We start from the raw sequence: 8,977 nt of genomic DNA on the forward strand, positions 1-8,977 counted from the left end.
GAAAGAAATTCCACAAATTAACAAGGCACACGTTTAAATTGAAATGCATTCCAGGTGATTACCTCATGAAGAATGCCAAGAGTGTGCAAGCTGTCAGTAAGGCAAAGGGTGGCAACTTTGAAGAATCTCAAATATAAAATAGAATTTGATTTGTATAACACTTTTTTTTAGGTCCAAAAGGCTCCTCAACAGCTTCTACCCCCTAGCCATAAGAATGCTGAACAATTAATCAAATGGCCACCCAGACTATTTACAATGACCCCCCCCCCCCCCCCTTGTTTTTACACTGCTGCTCCTCGCGTTTTTTAATCTATGAATAGTCACCTTATATCCCTGCCTAAATGTACAAATTACCTTGACTAACCTGTACCCCCACACAGTGTCTCGGTACCAGTACCCCATGTAAATAGCCTCGTTATTATTATTTTATTTTTTACTTAATATTAAATGTTTTACTTTAGTTTATTTAGTAAATATTTTCTTAACTGTATTTCTTGAACTGCGTTGTCGGTTAAGGGCTTGCAAGTAAGAATTTCACTGTAAAGTTGTATTCGGCCCATGTGAGAAATAAAATTTGATTTGATTTGAATAAACTTTTTTACATACAGTTGACCTGGCAGCGACTCCGGAAAGGCATTATACAATGTTCGATTGAATGTTTTTCTTCAGTTACCATACACATTACATGTCTGTCTCAAACAATATTCCCTCTCATTTTGCTGACAGAGAAATTAAAATGGTATGATACAATGTATAATTTCATACATGTTTCAGCCAGGGGCGTCATGCACCAATAGTTTCAGAGGGGGCAAGAATTTTGTGAGGATGGAGGGGGGTAACTGGTGGAAACTGTTGTTCCTGTTGTTCACAAGCAGATCTGCCCTCTCATTGGCTAGAATGGTCCCACCTGATCTTGCCTCCTTCCATCTGACTTCCATTTTTGAAGACATGTATTTTCAATGTTAGAGCGACCACTAGAGTATCTGGTCAATATTAATGGGTAATCTGTGGTGTCGCTCGACACTCTCTCTCTTCCTCAACTGACTATACTGTCTGAACACCGTCTGCAACTGGATCCTGAGCTTCCTGACGGGCCGCCCCCAGGTGGTGAGGGTAGGGAACAACACATCCGCCGTGCTGATCCTCAACACGGTGGCCTTCAGGGGTGCGTGCTCAGTCCACTCCGGTACTCCCTGTTCACTCATGACTGCATGGCCAGGTACGACTCCAACACCATCATCAAGTTTGCCGATGACCTGGTCGTGTGACCTGGTCGTGTGGTGCCAGGACAACAACCTCTCCCTCTACGTGATCAAGACAAAGGAGATGATTGTGGACTACAGGAAAAGGAGGACCGAGCAAGCCCCCATTCTCCTCGACGGGGCTGTAGTGGAACAGGTTGAGAGCATCAAGGTCCTTGGTGTCCACATCACCAACAAACTATCATGGTCCAAACACACTAAGACAGTCGTGAAGAAGGCACAACAAAGCCTATTCCCCCTCAGGAAACTGAAAAGATTTGGCATGGGTCCTCAGATCCAAAAAAGGTTCTACAGCTGCACCATCGAGAGCATCCTGACTGGTTGCATCACTGCCTGCTATGGCAACTGCTTGGTCTCCGACCGCAAGACACTACAGAGGGTAGTGAGTATGGAACATCTAATGAACATCTAATCAAAGGGCTACCCAGAGCCCTCTTTTACGCTGCTGCTACTCTCTGTTTATAATCTATGCATAGTCACTTTAACTCTAGCTACATGTACATATTACCTCAATTACCTCAACTAACCGGTGCCCCCGCACATTGACTTTGTACCGGTACCCCCTATACATAGCCTTGCCTGTTATTTTACTGCTGCTATTTAATTATTTGTTACTTTTATTTTCTATTTTTTACTTAGGCCAGACAAAATTGATTCACAGTTTAACTTCTTATGGCTGCAGGGCGGTGCCGGTACACTTATGACAACAGCCCGTCCAAGTGCAGGGCGCGAAATTCAAAAGATATTTTTTAGAAATATTTAACTTTCACACATTAACAAGTCCAATACAGCAAATGAAAGATACACATCTTGTGAATCCAGCCAACATGTCCGATTTTTAAAATGTTTTACAGCGAAAACACCACGTATATTTATGTTAGCTCACCACCAAATACAAAAAAGCACAGACATTTTTCACAGCACAGGTAGCATGCACAAAACCAACCTAACTAACCAAGAACCAACCAAACTAACCAAGAAACAACTTCATCAGATGACAGTCTTATAACAAGTTATACAATAAATCTATGTTTTGTTCGAAAAATTTGCATATTTGAGGTATAAATCAGTTTTACATTGCAGCTACCATCACAGCTACCGTCACAAATAGCACCGAAGCAGCCAGAGTAATTACAGACACCAACGTGAAATACCTAAATACTCATCATAAAACATTTCTGAAAAATACATGGTGTACAGCAAATGAAAGACAAACATCTTGTGAATCCAGCCAATATTTCCGATTCTTTAAGTGTTTTACAGCGAAAACACAATATAGCATTATATTAGCTTACCACAATAGCCAGAAACACAAGCCATTTACCAGCAGCAAAAGTTAGCGATCGTAACAAACCAGCAAAAGATATATAATTTTTGACTAACCTTGATAAGCTTCATCAGATGACAGTCCTATAACATCAGGTTATACAATACACTTATGTTTTGTTCAAAAATGTGCATATTTAGAGCTGAAATTCGTGGTTATACATTGTGCTAACGTAGCATCTTTTTCCCAGAATGTCCGGATATTTTTCTGACACTCACCTATTCTGACCAAATAACTATTCATAAACTTTACTAAAAAATACATGTTGTATAGGAAATGATAGATACACTAGTTCTTAATGCAATCGCCGTGTTAGAATTCTAAAAATAACTTCATTACGACATCCAGCTTACGTTATAGCGAGAGAGTGCCCAAAATCTGGGCGCAAACTAATAGTAAACATGTTCTGACAGATATATGAAATAACATCATAAATGGGTCCTACTTTTGATGATCTTCCATCAGAATGTTGTACAAGAGGTCCTTTGTCCAGAACAATCGTTGTTTGGTTTTAGAATGTCATTTTTCCCTCTTGAATTAGCAAGCATAACTAGCCAAGTTGCGCGAAGCTCTCCTTCCTGAACAAACGCAGACAACGCAACACGCCTAACGTCCCGAAAAAATTTCAATAATCTAATAAAACTATATTGAAAAAACATACTTTACGATGATATTATCACATTTATCAAATAAAATCAAAGCCGGAGATATAAGACGTCTATAACGAATGCTTTTCAGAAGCCAAAACTGGTGACCTTTATGCGCTTCCTGAACAGAGGAATTCTGGGGTCATGTCATTCCAAGCTGTCTCTTTTGACCATAGAAATACCTAGAAACCCCATTTCACCTCTCACAGCCTATTGACATCTAGTGGAAGGCGTATGAAGTGCATGTATACTAATAGATATAAAGCACATTTATAGGCAGGCCCTGGAACAGAGCCTCGATTTTTCACTTTCTGACAGGAAGTTTGCTGCAAAATGAGTTCTGTTTTACTCACAGATATAATTCAAACGGTTTTAGAAACTTGAGAGTGTTGTCTATCCAATAGTAATAATAATATGCATATTGTACGAGCAAGAATTGAGTACGAGGCCGTTTGAAATGGGCACCTTTTATCCAGGCTACTCAATACTGCCCCTGCAGCCCAAAGAAGTTAACGGATTTCCTTCCCAGAAAGTGAGGCGCGCGAGTGAAAAAAATACAAATATACATATATATATATATATATTTTTTTTTTCATTCATTAGGGGAATAAGGAATAACAGTACTTTACCACATTGTCCAATAGGCGAAATATTCCATTTCAGACTGATTTTCTGATTATTATTATTAATACACACATTAACATTAATGAACATTATTCACATAGGATGTATAATAGAATGTAAAATTCTATCATATTCAAAAATTATTTTAAAAAAAGTAAAAAGTAATGCATGAATGTATTATCAGTTCATTAATCTCTTGAATTGTATAGCCTAACAAATTCAGGAATGATTGACAATAAATAATTTTAATCAAATTAAAATGTTGATGCATAATAATGAGTTAATTACCTGAAAGCATCTCTAAAGCCTAGGCGTTAACAAAATATTCATACAAATATGATTAGGCCTCTCATAGACTAGGCCTTGTAGAAAGAGGGTCAATCAAGTTAGTTCTGCCAAATTAATGTAGCATTGGGAAAAATACATAAATCCAGCCATAGAGTATAACCTTTAATCATAAAAAAAAAAATTGTTTACAAGATGCACAATTAGAAGCATCAATCTAGCATCAATCAAGCGTGACTAAATTCGAGCCCAGTAACTTTGCTCAGAGCAACCTCCTTCGATTGTCTCGTCTGGCTGCCACGAAAAGCCCCCACCTGCTGATCTGCACTAAGTTTGTGCGTGCCACTGGCGATGTACTTTGCTGGACATGCTAACTCTTCTCGGCGGCGCATCATTACTTCAAACGCATTCCGTCGTGGTGTTATCGGTTGGCCTACTACTACTGGTAGTACCGGTAAAATGTAAGTTATGAATCGCAAATCACCATACAGCTGACACACAAAATACTATCAGCTTGCACTGCGTCTTTGCTGATGAATGCACTGATCTTTGGCCAGTCAATTGGTTAAATGACATTGTTGTTTCGTCTCTTAATCGCTTCTAATAGATGCAATAATGATGAAAATTATGCAATAACCATGAATTCAACTGATTGTTTGTTTATAATGAGGGACGTCCCACGTTTAATCTGGACACATAAATAGTAGCAATTTGCGCTGGCTTCACATGCTGACCAGAACGGACACATCGCGTGCGCGAGCGTTGCAAAGTAAATTTAGAAATCCATGATATTCAATTATTGCACCCACACTGGCGCCAACGAGCATCTAAAATAGAACTCCTTTCTATTTCTGACGCAGATCGCGCTGCAAGTCCTGCCTCTCCCATCTCCTCATTGGTTTATAGAAGCAGGTAACCACGTGCCATCTCCTCATTGGTTTTACCCACTTGGGTGATTGAAAGACGAACTGTTTGCCGGTTGTCGTGGTAATACTATGAAAGTGTAGATGCCAATCACCATATAAGTTCAAAGATGAAAAAGCCTGGAAGGAGGAGAGATGACTAGAAACGATTCGGTTGACCGTTTTATGTGTGAATTAATTGTCGGGGTAGAGGACCTTGTGCGTTTCAGGTAAAATAACAACTCAATGTTTATATTCCTGGACAAATTAGCAAGCAACAGCAAGCTAGCTAAATAGGACAAATTAACTAGCTAGCTAACTAGCTAGCTAAATTGCCATACATGTTTAATGCATTTCGACCTGTCCCCAAATTAATGTCATTGGTTCAGAGTTTGTTTTGATATTTTAACCTGCGTGTCGTGATCGCATGACCCTCCAGCATGTCAATGTCACCAGCCATACTGCTCGTTATGTGAGGGATTTCCTGCAAGACAGGAATGTCAGTTCTGTCATGGCCAGCGAAGAGCCCAGATCTCAATCCCATTGAGCATGTCTGGGACCTGTTGGATCGGAGGGTAAGGGCTAGGGCCATTCCCCCCAGAAATGTCCGTAAACTTGCAGGTGCCTTGGTGGAAGAGTGGGGTAACATCTCACAGCAAGAACTGGCAAATCTGGTGCAGCCCATGAGGAGGAGATGCACTGCAGTACTTAATGCAGCTGATGGCAACACCAGATACTGACTGTTACTTTTGATTTTGACCCCCCCTTTGTTCAGGGACATATCATTCAATTTCTGTTAGTCACATGTCTGTGGAACTTGTTCAGTTTATGTCTCAGTTGTTGAATCTTGTTATGTTCATACAAATATTAACACATGTTAAGTTTGCTGAAGAGAAACGCAGTTGACAGTGAGAGGACGTTTCTTTTTTTGCTGAGTTTATTTTCAGTACCAGTCAAACATTTGGACACACCTACTCATTCCAGGGTTTTGGTTTATTTTTAGTAAAAAAATTGTAAAATAAAGAAAAACCCTTGAATGGGTAGGTGTGTCCAATCTTTTGACTGGTACTGTATGCATATACATATGCATTGGATGTGATTGATATTGGAAGATATCATTTTGTCAGTTGTATTTCCAACTGAAAAGTAAAAGGTTCTGACAGTCATTCTAGAGGCAGCCTTTTGTACTCCCTGCTCAAGCACAATAGTTGATTTGAAGCACTTTTCATTATGTGGAATGTTTCCATAAAGCCAATAGAAGTGATAGGTTAGCTCCAAACCAGCTCATCACATAATATATGTAATACATTATCTATGTAGATGACCCAACTCCATTTAATTCCTATTAGGTGTAATATGTTTAGAATGTCAACAAAAGCATTAACTGCTCAAAATGGAAAGAAAACAACAGTTGGTATGAAGCATTATTTTGTTCACCTCAGAAAACAGAGTTCTTTTGACAGCCCTATTGAGTCTCTTTTTTTCTGTATCTGTTGTTGTGTTTTTGTGTATCCTCACATGTGGGTTGCGTGTGTTCTGCTGAAGTTTACAATATGGGGGCAAATGCGTGGGTGGAGGGGAAGGGGAGGGTTCTCTCTGTGGTTGGTATCCAGAGAATAACCCCCACGCAGAGAGAGAGAGAAAGAAAGACAGAAAGAAAGACAGAAAGAAAGACAGAAAGAAAGACAGAAAGAAAGAAAGAAAGAAAGAAAGAGGGAGGGAGGCAATCACAAGGTAGATTCAGGCTACTGCACATGGAGGACACATTTCCTGTTTTGTGACAAATGTTCTGTTCTGTACCTAACCGTGGTATCAGGCTTTCCATCTGGCACCATGACAAAGAACCCACAACAAGACCAATAACCCCCATCAGGAACTTAAAGTGGGGCTAGTGGTCTTGGTACACACACACACACACACACACACACACACACACACACACACACACACACACACACACACACACACACACACACACACACACACACACACACACACACACACACACACACACACACACACACACACACACACACACACACACACACACACACACACACACATATATATATATATATTCGGGCCATGTGGCCAGTTTTAGACATTTGTAGAGTGTCAGACATACAATCAGGGTTACAGTGCCTTCAGAAAGTATCCACACCCCTTGACTTTTTCCACATTTTGTTGTTTTACAGCCGGGAATTTAAAATTGATTAAATAGCTTTTTTTTTCTTCACTGGCTTACCCATAATACCCCATAATGTCAAAGTGTAATTATGTTTTTCCCAATTTTTATAAATGAATAATAGATGAAGAGCTGAAATGTTTTAAGTCAATAAGTATTCAACCCCTTTGTTATGGCAAGCCTAAATAAGTTCAGGCGTAAAAATATGCTTAACAAGTAACATAATAAGTTGCATCAACTCACTCTGTGTGCAATAATAGTGATTAACGTGCTTTTTGAATGATTACCTCATCTATGTACTCCACACATGCAATTATCTGTAAGCTCCCTCAGCCGAGCAGTACATTTCAAACACAGATTCAACCATAAAGCCAAGGGCGGTTTTTGAATGCCTCGCAAATAAGGGTAAATGGATTAAAAAGAATAGCAGATTATGAACATCCCTTTGAGCATCATGAAGTTATTACTTACATTTTGGATGGTGTATCCCAGTCACTACAAAGATGCAGGCATCTTTCCTAACTCAGTTACTGGAGAGGAAGGAAACCGCTCAGGGTGAATTTAAACAGTTACAGAGTTTAATGGCTGTGATAGGAGAAAACTGAGGATGGATCAACAACATTGTAGTCACTCCATGATACTAACCTAATTGACAGAGTGAAAAGAAGGAAGCTTGTACAGAATAAAGACATTCCAAAACATGCATCCTGTTTGCAACAGGGCACTAAAGTAATAAAGTACACTTTTTATCCTGAATACAAAGTGTTGTGTTTGGGGCAAATCCAATACAACACATTACTGAGTACCACTCTCCATATTTTCAAGACTAGTGGTAGCTGCATCATGGTATGGGTATGCTTGTAATCATTAAGGACTGGGGAGTTTTTCCAGGATAAAAAATAAACGGATGGAGCTAAGCACAGCCAAAATCCTAGAGGAAAACCTGGTTCAGTCTGCTTTCCACCAGACACTGGGAGATTAATTCACCATTCAGTATGACAATAACCCAAGAAGAGAGTGAATGTTCTTGAGTGGCCGAGTTACAGTTTTGACTTAAATCTACTTTAAAATCTATGGCAAGATCTGAAAATGGTTGTCTAGCAATGATCAACAACCAATTTCACAGAGCTTGAAGAATTCTCAAAAATATTATGGGCAAGTGTTGCACAATCCAGGTGTGGAAAGCTCTTAGTGTCACAGGTCAGGTTTTCTCCCAGGAGTGTAATACCTGAGATTGCATCTGGAGAGCACCCTTGGGTTACTTCTAGTATCGAGGTGGCCCTGATTGGGCTTATTGGGATCACCTGCTGGATGACTATTTAGGTTCCTCTGTGGACTGGGCCAGTTGCTCAGGTCTCATGTTTTGTTCAGTGTTCTCGTGGGCCCTTGCTTTGTTGTTTTGCTATGAAGACCTTAAGTAAATATTCTGGATTTACCCTTACCTCTGCCTGCTGTGTTTCTCTGGGTCCGAGTTCGTACGAGCACTAATGTCACACTTAAAGACTTGCAGCTGTAATCTCTGCCAAAGGTGCTTCTACAAAGTATTGACACAGGGTTGTGATTGTGAATACTTCTGTAAATGAGATATTTCTGTATTTAATTTTCAATAAATTAGCAAAAATGTCTAAAAACATATTTTCACTTTGTCATTATGGGGTATGGTGTGTAAATGGGTGAGGGGGAAAAAACGAATCAACCTTTTACTGCAGTGGACTAAATCAGGGTCACACAGTGTTTCTTGGTAG

Source organism: Salvelinus alpinus, chromosome 3, assembly GCF_045679555.1.
Source record: "Salvelinus alpinus chromosome 3, SLU_Salpinus.1, whole genome shotgun sequence".
NCBI lineage: Eukaryota > Metazoa > Chordata > Actinopteri > Salmoniformes > Salmonidae > Salvelinus > Salvelinus alpinus.